Source organism: Schistocerca piceifrons, chromosome 1 (assembly GCF_021461385.2).
Source record: "Schistocerca piceifrons isolate TAMUIC-IGC-003096 chromosome 1, iqSchPice1.1, whole genome shotgun sequence".
NCBI lineage: Eukaryota > Metazoa > Arthropoda > Insecta > Orthoptera > Acrididae > Schistocerca > Schistocerca piceifrons.
The window spans coordinates 997,632,912-997,643,491 of NC_060138.1; the positions used below are offsets into that span (position 1 = coordinate 997,632,912).

Below are 10,580 nucleotides of genomic sequence, written 5' to 3' on the forward strand. Positions count from 1 at the left end.
ACCATTCCGCCACAGGCCGTGCTTTATGAACAGGTGCTCGATCGCGTTGAAAGATGCAATCGCCATCCCCGAATTGCTCTTTAACAGTGGGAAGCAAGAAGGTACTTAAAACAACAATGTAAGCCTGTGTTGTGATAGTGGCACACAAAACAACAACTCCATGAAAAACACGAACACACCATAACACCACCGCCTCCGAATTTTACTGTTAGCCCTACAAACGCTGGCAGATGACGTTCCCCGGGCATTCACCCTACCCACACACTGCCATCGGACCGCCACATTGTGTGCTGTGACTCGTCACTGGACACAACGTTTTTCCACTGTTCAATCGTCCAACGTTTACGCTCCTTACATCATACGAGGCGTCGTTTGGCATTTACCGACGTGATGCGTGGCGTATGAGCAGCCGCTCGACCATGAAAGCCAAGTTTTCTCACCTTCCCCCTAACTGTCGTAGTACTTGCAGTGGATCGTGATACAGTTTGGAATTCCTGTGTGATGATGGTCTGGGTAGCCTGTTACACATTACGACCCTCTTCAACTGTCGGCGTTTTCTGTCAGTTCAAATGGTTCAAATGGCTCTGAGCACTATGGGACTTTACTTCTGAGGTCATCAGTCCCCTAGAACTTAGAACTACTTAAACCTAACTAACCTAAGGACATCACACACATCCGTGCCCGAGGCAGGATTCGAACCTGCGACCGTAGCGTCTCTGTCAGTCAACAGACGAGATCAGCCTGTACGCTTTTGTGCTGCGCGTTTCCCTTCACGTTTCCACTTCACTATCACATCGGAAACATTGGACCTAGGGATGTTTAGGAGTGTGGGAATCTGGCGTACAAACGTATGACACAATTAACCTGACCACGTTCGAAGTCTGTGAATTCCGCGGAACGGCCCATTCTGCTCTCTCAGGATGTCTAATGACTACTGGGGTCGCTGCAATGGGGTACCTGGCAGTAGGTTGCAGCTCAATGCTCCTAATATGAAAAAATAATATGTTTTTGGGGTAGTCCGGATTCTTTTAATCACCCAGTGTAAGTCTGCAAACTGAATCTCGAGCACGTGTTTTCCTACTATGTCTACCTCACTACGTCACAGCAAATAACTAAAAGATGTTTCACAATGTGATATGGTCGGTTCACAGCATGCTTTATCACGCACGCGCCTCACAGTGCACAGACAAGCCCGGGGGGAGGGGGAGCTGTGTTTGGATGTTTATAATCCACAGAGTGTATTAATCTAACTGGATAGCAGATATGATTTACTAATAATATTAACGCAAGAATACACATGGACAGACTGTACGTAAATCTGTGCACCCTGTTCTACAGTGGCAGAGGAGAAAGTGATTCTTACTCATCAGCTTGTAGCTTAGCGAGTCTACGGAGAAACCCTTGGTGAACTGAACATAACACGTAATTAGTGTTTGCTGAGCGTTCGAGGACGCGCTTACAATAGAAGACTGTAACCTAACGAGTCCTTGGAGACCCGCCGAGACTTCAGTGAAACATAAAGGAAGGTAAAGTAGATTTTGAGTCTGAATAAGTATGAACAGAAATCTAGAAGCTTGGAAACGGTTTCCGTTATGCACGTATGGAGAGGTCGCACGGACAATGACGAGATAGCGCTAACTAGCGACTGGGTTTTACCGGCAGAGCGATTACAGGCGGCCGCAGGACAGCTGCGATGGACTGTAGGTAGATGGACGCTGAAATATGCAGCTGGTTAATGGCAGACTGACTTAGTCACGCTACTAACACGAAAGGAAGCTAGGAAGACAGGTAACGTAAATACAGGAGCAACAAATCAATCAGCAGGGTGCAATACATCCTACAAAAACTTGCCAACAGCATTAATCAACATATTATATTTAAACTATTCATCCCAGCACACATTTTTGCACTTAATGACTGATAAATAATTTTATAACAATACTATACACCATATGGTCAGTAATGGCATTGCAGAATAGCCATCATCGAGACAAACAACGAATGTGGCTTTTAATTAACTTCTCATAACTGGGATTCACAGTCATGTGAAACTTCTTGAAAGACATCTTGTTTACGCCAGAGACTGTTAAACTTTTTATTTCCACTATTGCAATTTCGTCCTTAAGCCATTATGAAGTGCAGCTGAAATAGAAAATGTTTATAAAATATTTTATTATATTTGGCTTTTAACAACGGATTCTAAGCCAAAATAGTTAAGGATCTATATGAACGTAAAGTTAAAAGAGGAAATACATGCCTAAATAGCGAAATTACGTTAGAAAGAGAGTACAATTAGCGCAAAAAGAATAAGTATGCATCTTTACCATACATAGGCACAATATCAAATAAAATTGCGCAGACTTTTAAGAAAACCCCTATTAAAATTAGTTTCCACACCAGTAACACCTTAGCTAACAGACTAATAAATAACTGCAGTAAAACTACCCAATGTACAAAATCTGGGGTTTATAAAATACAATGTGACACTTGTGAGAAATGCTACATCGGACAAACGGGGAGAACATTTGCAGATAGATTTAAAGAACATGTTAGACAAATTGAAAATAGCGCCTCGACGTTGAGCAAACACTTAAGTGAAAATGGTTCAAATGGCTCTGAACACTATGGGACTCAACTGCTGAGGTCATTAGTCCCCTAGAACTTAGAACTAGTTAAACCTAGCTAACCCAAGGACATCACAAACATCCATGCCCGAGGCAGGATTCGAACCTGCGACTGTAGCGGTCATGCGGTTCCAGACTGCAGCGCCACTTAAGTGAAAATAAACACACTGTTAGTAACATAGATTCAGCCCTGACAGTACTACACGCTGTACCCAAAGGAAGAGTCATGAGCGTCCTTGTAGACATGGAAATATACTATCACTTCAAAAATGATCCTGATAACCTTTTAAATGAGCAAAACGACTTGAGAAACGAACGACACCTAGATAATTTTTACTTGATCTTACGATATACCCACAAATAGTGGCTCAGGTAAAAAAGCAGTATTAAGAAGGTACGTAATCATCAAACACTATTGATATCTGTAGACATATCGCACTAACTTCTCAATTTTATGCATACCCAACTCTGAATGGGAAAAAAATCATTATTCTATAGATGAACACAGCCATATCCACTACTTAGGCTAACGTAATAAAAATATTATATTATGACTATCATAAAACGACGAAATATCGTCAAAACGACAATGTGCACTACTTGTATGATTTAGTTATGTAACGACGATTGCCTTTAATCCTATATCTTATATGCACCTGAATTTATGCATATACCTCGACGATCAATTTTTTTTCCTTTGTTGTATTTCGATTCCCCCCCGAAGGGGGCGGGCTGGCAACAGCTTATTACGCTGCTCTGCAGCCTACAGACTTTTTAAGACGATCAATCTGTGTGCTTAAAATATGTGTAAAGTTGGCAGAATATCACGCCAACTGCGTTTTAATTAAACGATGTAAAACCTTCACGTATTTTAACTACGAAGTTTTTAAAAAAAGCCGGCCGTTGGTGGCCGAGCGGTTCTAGGCGCTAAAGTCTGGAACCGCGCGACCGCTCCGGTCGCAGGTTCGAATCCTGCCTCGGGCATGGATGTGTGTGATGTCTTTAGGCTAGTTAGGTTTAAGTAGTTCTAAGTTCTAGGGGACTGATGACCTAAGTAGTTGAGTCCCATAGTGCTCAGAGCCATTTGAACCATTTTAAAAAAAAAACCAATGACGAAATAAATTATGTCGTGTTCCTCCACCCATCTAACATTAAGAGTAAGTTTTGTAAGAAATTATAGTATGTTCCATAATTGTAAAACGAGTGCATAGCTCCATGCTTGCTAGTACAGTCGCTGGACTGTAATGGCGCTGTACTCAGAACAAAAATAATACCTGTAATCCGTTTACGCGCCAAAACGGCTACCAGTAGCCTGTAAACTGTAGTTCGCTGCTGTGGACCGAGCGAGGTGGTGCAGTGGTTAGCACACTGGACTCGCATTCGGGAGGACGACGGTTCAATCCCGTCTCCGGCCATCCTGATTTAGGTTTTCCGTGATTTCCCTAAATCGCTTCAGGCAAATGCCGGGATGGTTCCTTTGAAAGGGCACGGTCGATTTCCTTCTCCATCCTTCCCTCACCCGAGCTTGCGCTCCGTCTCTACTGACCTCGTTGTCAACGGGACGTTAAACACTAATATCCTCCTCCTTCGCTGCTGTGGTTTAGTGCAAAAGTTACTAGTGATAGTGGAATGAACATATGTATGTACAGACTGTGCTGTTTCACGATATATGGACATGTGTGCTCGCACTGCTTAGCAGCGTTACGAATGTATATAAACAGCAAATGACCAACGACGAATGCCGGCTGCGGTGGTCTAGTGGTTCTAGGCGCTCAGTCCGGAGCTGCGCGACTGCTACGGTCGCAGGTTCGAATCCTGCCTCGGGCATGGATGTGTGTGATGTCCTATCCGCATCCTCTACACCTCTCGCCGCCTTGAACCCCCTCACCCCCTGGTTGCTCCTATCCTATCCTATCCTCTCCTCTCCTCTCCTCTCCTCTCCTCTCCTCTCCTCTCCCTTCCTCTCCTATCCTATCCTAGCCCCGCCCCCTGCCACGTCTTCACTGTTGTGTCCCCCCTACCCTCCATCTCTACGCCCTACATCTCCTTTCCCAAGGTGGCTTCCATCAACTCCCCCTCCTGGGCCCTCTCTCCCTCCATTTATCCCTCCTATCGGGCCCTCTCTCCCTCCATTTATCTCTCCAATCAACTCTGATCCTCACTCCCCCTCCTTTCCTCTGTCCTTTTCCTGGGCTCCCTCTCCCCCTCTTCCATTCCCCTTCTTCCCCACCTCCCCTCTCTTTGCCCCCCTCTCCCCCCCCCCCCCCCCGAGTCCCTTTACATTTCCCTCCTCCGCCTCCTCTCATTCCCTCTCGCGTCTGCCCTTCTCCCCCTTTATTCGCCCTCTTCCTCCTTGGTCCCCCCCCTTTTTCGTTTTTTTTTCCTTCCTCCCTCCTTGTTCTTTCCCCTCCTACAGCAAGAGGGCGTAAAGAAGACTGTGTAGGCTCGTCCCTAAGACAATTACGAGCCAAATTATTCAGAGCCGTACATTTACCCCTCTGTCTCATTAACGCAGAGTAGTAACGTCGCAAGCTGCAGTGTTCTTTGGGAAAGGAGACTTCTTCCATAATGAGCGCTGCTAGATTTTCAGTTTACAGAATTACTATGACTGCCCAGCGTTTCCTGTCCAGTTCTTTTATGTTAATAGAAAAATAACGTCACTGAACACGTTTTTATACAGGCTGTCCCAGAGATGTTGCGACAAATTTCGAGGGGCTGTTGTGGTTGTCTTGAACAAATCGAGGATAGAAACTCGTGTCAGGAAACACCATCCAATGACACTACAGAACATCGAAGTTATAGATGTGCCACTTGTCGCTAGGCAATCGATCGACAGCAAACGTGACTGTACATTGACAGACCGTAGGACAATGTCATGTAATCTTGTTCCGCATTCTGTGATCGCGACTGTCCCCTGTGGATGCGATTTTCTGTTGTTTCGGTAGATGAGGGTTTCGGACACGGTTTTCCATCCACAGTTTGTTGTCTCAGTACCCTCTAAAATCTCCAATGTTTTTCGGTATACAGGGGAAAAATAAACTGTAGCTGGAAACCCGTGTCCGAAACCATCGTCTACCGAGGCAACAGAGCATTGCATTCACAGGAGTCAAGGCGTTGATGTCAGAGCGCGTGAGATAACCACGAGAGTGCTCAGGCTATCACACGAAATCGCGCTTCAGACCATAACTCCAGGTGTAGGTCTGGCACATAGACAGGTTCGTTACAGACGCTGACCTGGCCTTCTCCTAACAAACACACGGCCATCACTGGCACCGTGGCAGAACCAGGTTTCATCAGAAAACAGCCTAATAATCGACATTCTTACCCTAACTTACGTACGCTCTCCCCTCCTCCCTGTTATGCCAACATTAAACCCACAAATTGGCGCCATCTCTTCATTTAACCTTTATAGATAAACTGAACTCCACGATACCAACAAATGAATAATTCTATTAAAATGATATCGAAAAACTTACATGACCTATACTGCTAGATGAAAGTCCGCGATAATAACCATAAATAAACCATTATCTAACAAACCAAAGAAATCAAGCGCCCATTCATACCTAGTTCCATTAACATAAACATACGTAAACATGTGACACACAGTCCTTTGCACCAAATAATCATAGGGCATACTTCTCAAAACAAACAAACAATATATTTACTAATCAACCAAAATCCATCGTAACACAAAACAAAAACTCTAGAAGAGCGCAACAAAAAGAAAAAAGCAAGCCGCCATTCAGTAACAAACAGAACACTAGAAAACAGAACAAAATACAGCTCATTTGTCTCACCCATTGCTCCAAAATCCCAACCTCCCCAAACCGCAACCCGTCCACCAAAAGCCACCCATTCACCAAGTATTACCCTCAACGCAGAACATAAGTGCAAATAAACTTAACACAAATTATGAAATAGAATAAGCATGACTAAAATAAAATCAAAGACATAACAAAAGTACAAAACTACTAATAATCCAAACCTTAAAACAAAGCACATGCCACTGTCAACGTTCAGTTGCAACCACACACTAATATCAACACAACTATCAAGTTCCAAAATATCGAAATGTAACACCAGACAGCGCCGCCACACAGTGCCGAAAGCCCTCTACAAATACTTTATATTTCAAATACGCACCCCAGTCATGACCTCACACAACTGAATGTAGTTACGTCACGGAACAAAGCCGAGGCCTGGTACCATTGTTTCTGTTGATCCAATGATGCTGAGACGTTGAAAGTAGGGGAGAAATGAGCGTGATTAAGAGCGGAGTTGCAAACGAAGTGGTACAGCAAGTGGATCAAAACCTGCGATCAGATCGATTACTGACAACTTGTGCTCGTGTTGGACATACCACTGTTTACACGAATGTTGCAGAATAGCTCGGATATCGCATATTGCTTGCAATATGGGGTACCGAAAAAGCTTACCGACCAACATAAAGAGCGAAGAGTATCACACGGACTAACGTCCTTGTATCACTATCGACGAGATGCAGAAGATCTGTTTTCCCACTTCGATACGTGCGAGGAGACATGGATATTCTACGCTAACACGGGAGCATAACAGCTGTGTATGCAATGACGCGATTTAACAACGCCAGAAGAAAAAAGCTCAGAAGTCTTTCTGTTGACGTTTTGTAGGATTAAAAGAGAGTTCGTCTGGTAGATTTAATGAAACGTGTCAACAAAAAAATGGTTCAAGTGGCTCGGAGCACTATGGGACTTAACATCTGAGGTCGTCAGTCCCCTATAACGTAGAACTACTTAAACATAACTAACCTAAGGACATCACACACATTCATGCCCGAGGCAGGATTCGAACCTGCGACCATAGCGGTCGCGCGGTTCCAGACTGAAGCGCCTAGAACCGCTCGGCCACTGCGGCCGGCGTGTCAACAATTACAGCTGATATGCACTGCACAGTGTTCAGCAAACTGAAACGTGCCATCGAAAATCCATAACCTGTCATCTGAGATAGTCACACCACACGACAACGCGAGTTCACAGGGTACGGTTGATGGTACCAAGGATAACATTCAGCATTTCCGTTTGGGACATTACTACCTTCCGCCCTACAGTCCAATCATCCCACTATTACCTGTTCTTGCGCTTGAAAGAATGATTTGGTGGACAATGGTTTGAAGATGACGAGGAACTGTAAAGTAAAATGAGCACCATCTCCGGGATTGAAGGAGGCTGCAGGGGGAGGTGGGGAGGGGGAGGAGAGATGACTTTGTCAGGCTTCCTACCGCTTATACAGCAGGCGTATAGTCTAAGTGGTAACATGGCGATACCGGATACTCAGAATGATTGGTACTGCCGACAACGAGCATTGCATCAAATGAATCGTAGACCTAAGGTCAGTTTAATCCTTCGTTACATTCCTTGACTCGTATTTCAAGAGGATAATGCTCGTCCACATGTTAGATGACCTCCAGGTAAGCTGTGTTCTCGGCCTGCAGGTCGTAGTGGTATCCACTGACATTGTCAGAATTTCGTCAGTCAGTCAGTGACTTTCCTACGACATTCACCCAGTAACCCGTTCAGCAGTATTTTGGACTGGGATCAGAATATTTTTTGGAGTGTGCACTCACTACCATGCTGTTCAGGTATTAGAGAGACGTGAGATAATTGATGTCGACCGTGCAATCAGGCGATGCCTCCTGTTACTGCGCAGTGAAGGGTTGAGGGGAGCAGGAGGACAGTGGATACCAGCTGAATGAAACCAGATAAACCGCTCCGCAGACGAGTTTTGTAGCAGGAGAACAACGCGAACACATTGCTTTGTTCTGACAGGAAGCAGGTTCACGTCATGTTAGCGAGTTACGGCCGATGCTTCAGCCACCTTTACTGTCAGAGAAAGTCTTCAAATAATTTAACTATGACACTTGTCGAAGAAACACTACGTCACTTTTTTACCGCACTAAATTGGAGTTTATCTGACGGGCTGCCGGGTGGCCGAGCGGTTCTAGGTGCTACAGTCTGGAACCGCCCGACCGCTACGGTCGCAGGTTCGAATCCTGCCTCGGGCATGGATGTGTGTGATGTCCTTAGGCTAGTTCGGTTTAAGTAGTTCTAAGTTCTAGGGGACTGATGACCACAGAAGTAAAGTCCCATAGTGCTCAGAGCCATTTTTTTCTGACTGGTGTCTGTTACAAACAAACTGTGTAATGCTGCCTAGTCGTCGAATATGGGGTGTCTAGGAAACTTGCTTTCTGGGCTCGCTAGACAACAATTCAAGCAAAAGCGTATTAACGAGTTTTATTACTAATGGTAAATATTACACTACTTAATTTTGTCGTTATACGGAAGTGTCGCAAGCAAAAGGAAACAAGCAGAATAAATAAGTTTAAGCTACATAGAATGTACGAGCAGAGTGATGAGCTTTGACGCTTCTATTCAGGTCGCTAGTCTTGAAGCTTCTCGTAGAACTAGGCCGCGACCGCTCGGGCGTGGCGCTTATGTTCTCTTCGCATAGAGGCCGCTGCTGTCGCGTTGTCGTTCTGGAGAGGGGTCAGTCAGCGTGCGATTGGCTGACGTCTTCACAGCCCCCTCTGCTCTGTCGTTCCCGACTGACGTTCCGGCGATTGACTTCACGCCGTAACACAAACTTACTTGACTACACCGTTGTTCAGTGTGCTCTTCAGTTAGTCTTCCTGGCTGTATACAATTCTTAGAGAGAGAGAGAGAGAGAGAGAGAGAGAGAGAGAGAGAGAGAGATTCGAAAATTCTAAACCGAAACTGACAAATGATGACGGAGACAACAACAGATATGTTTTGTTAAGATTCAGGTGTCAGAAAGGCATGCTGAATGAGTACAGAGTACTATCGGGAGTGACTGAGAATGAAACAGTATTATATGCGTTTCCGTCCTTCCTTGTCTGATAAATACTACAGCAGATATTCAAAACGAGAACCATTTACTTCAGCATACAGCCGGTATCGACGCAGCAGGGCGTCTCGATTTCGTTGGAAAATGTGTGGCAACATGTGTGGCAGCTAATTCCTCCTCTGTGTCCATGCTTGTGGAATACATTTCAGTTTTCGTGTAGCCACAGAGAAAGTCTGGAGATCTTACAGGGCGTTCTACAGGTCCTCGCCAGCCGATCCATCGATTGCCGAAAGTATAGGTGAACGCTGCACGCACTGGTTCTGCGAAGTACGCTGGGAATCACATCCTCTCTCTGATACGAAAGAGTACCTTCTCCAACAACGCCGCGGGTGTTCTTGCAAAAACAGTATGTACAGTGGCTCACCTGAGTCGACGAGGGAACATGTAGGGCTGAAGCAAGTAGTCGCCCTCGATACCGACCCACATGTTGATACAAATTGTCTCAGATGACCACTCGTACCTGGTGTACGTGGGACAACAGGACGTCACAACACAATGTACCTGAAATCAGCTTTTTTGCAGCAATGGAAAATTTTTTATCTCCTATACCTCAGGCGTATTTGCACATGCTTGGTGCTCACTCAATACAAGTTTCTGGCATCTGGTTGCTTAACGATTTTTTTTGTGTTGGCTCCGCAGTAATATCTGTCAGTTTGGGCACTGAATTTTTGAGAGAGAGAGAGAGAGAGAGAGAGAGAGAGAGAGAGAGAGAGAGAGAGAGAGAGGGAGAGCAACTGAACTAAAAATCAGTTTTTCATGGTAAAGACTTTTACATGACAAACACTACTACATTTCGTGTTACTTTAAAACCACGCACTACACTTCGGGCTTATTGGGACTTAAATGGAACGTGTACCTACTAACGCGGGAAAGGCATTTACTTCGAAAAACAAATGAAATCCGTGAAATGTGGGTGCAGTTATAACTAAATCGTCAGTGCTCCGTACTTGCAGCAATGACGTTGTTGGTCTTCAGTCCTGAGACTGGTTTGATGCAGCTCTCCATGCTACTCTATCCTGTGCAAGCTTCTTCATCTCCCAGTACCTACTGCAA

The 10,580-nt window shown here is 45.0% G+C and overlaps 1 non-coding gene across 1 annotated transcript; it reads left to right on the forward strand.

Annotated features, from left to right (window-relative positions):
• The first annotated feature begins 3,966 nt into the window (after positions 1–3,966).
• On the forward strand, positions 3,967–4,039 carry Trnaa-cgc. Its single transcript has one exon. It is a non-coding gene; the product is annotated as a tRNA-Ala (tRNA).
• Positions 4,040–10,580: the final 6,541 nt, after the last annotated feature.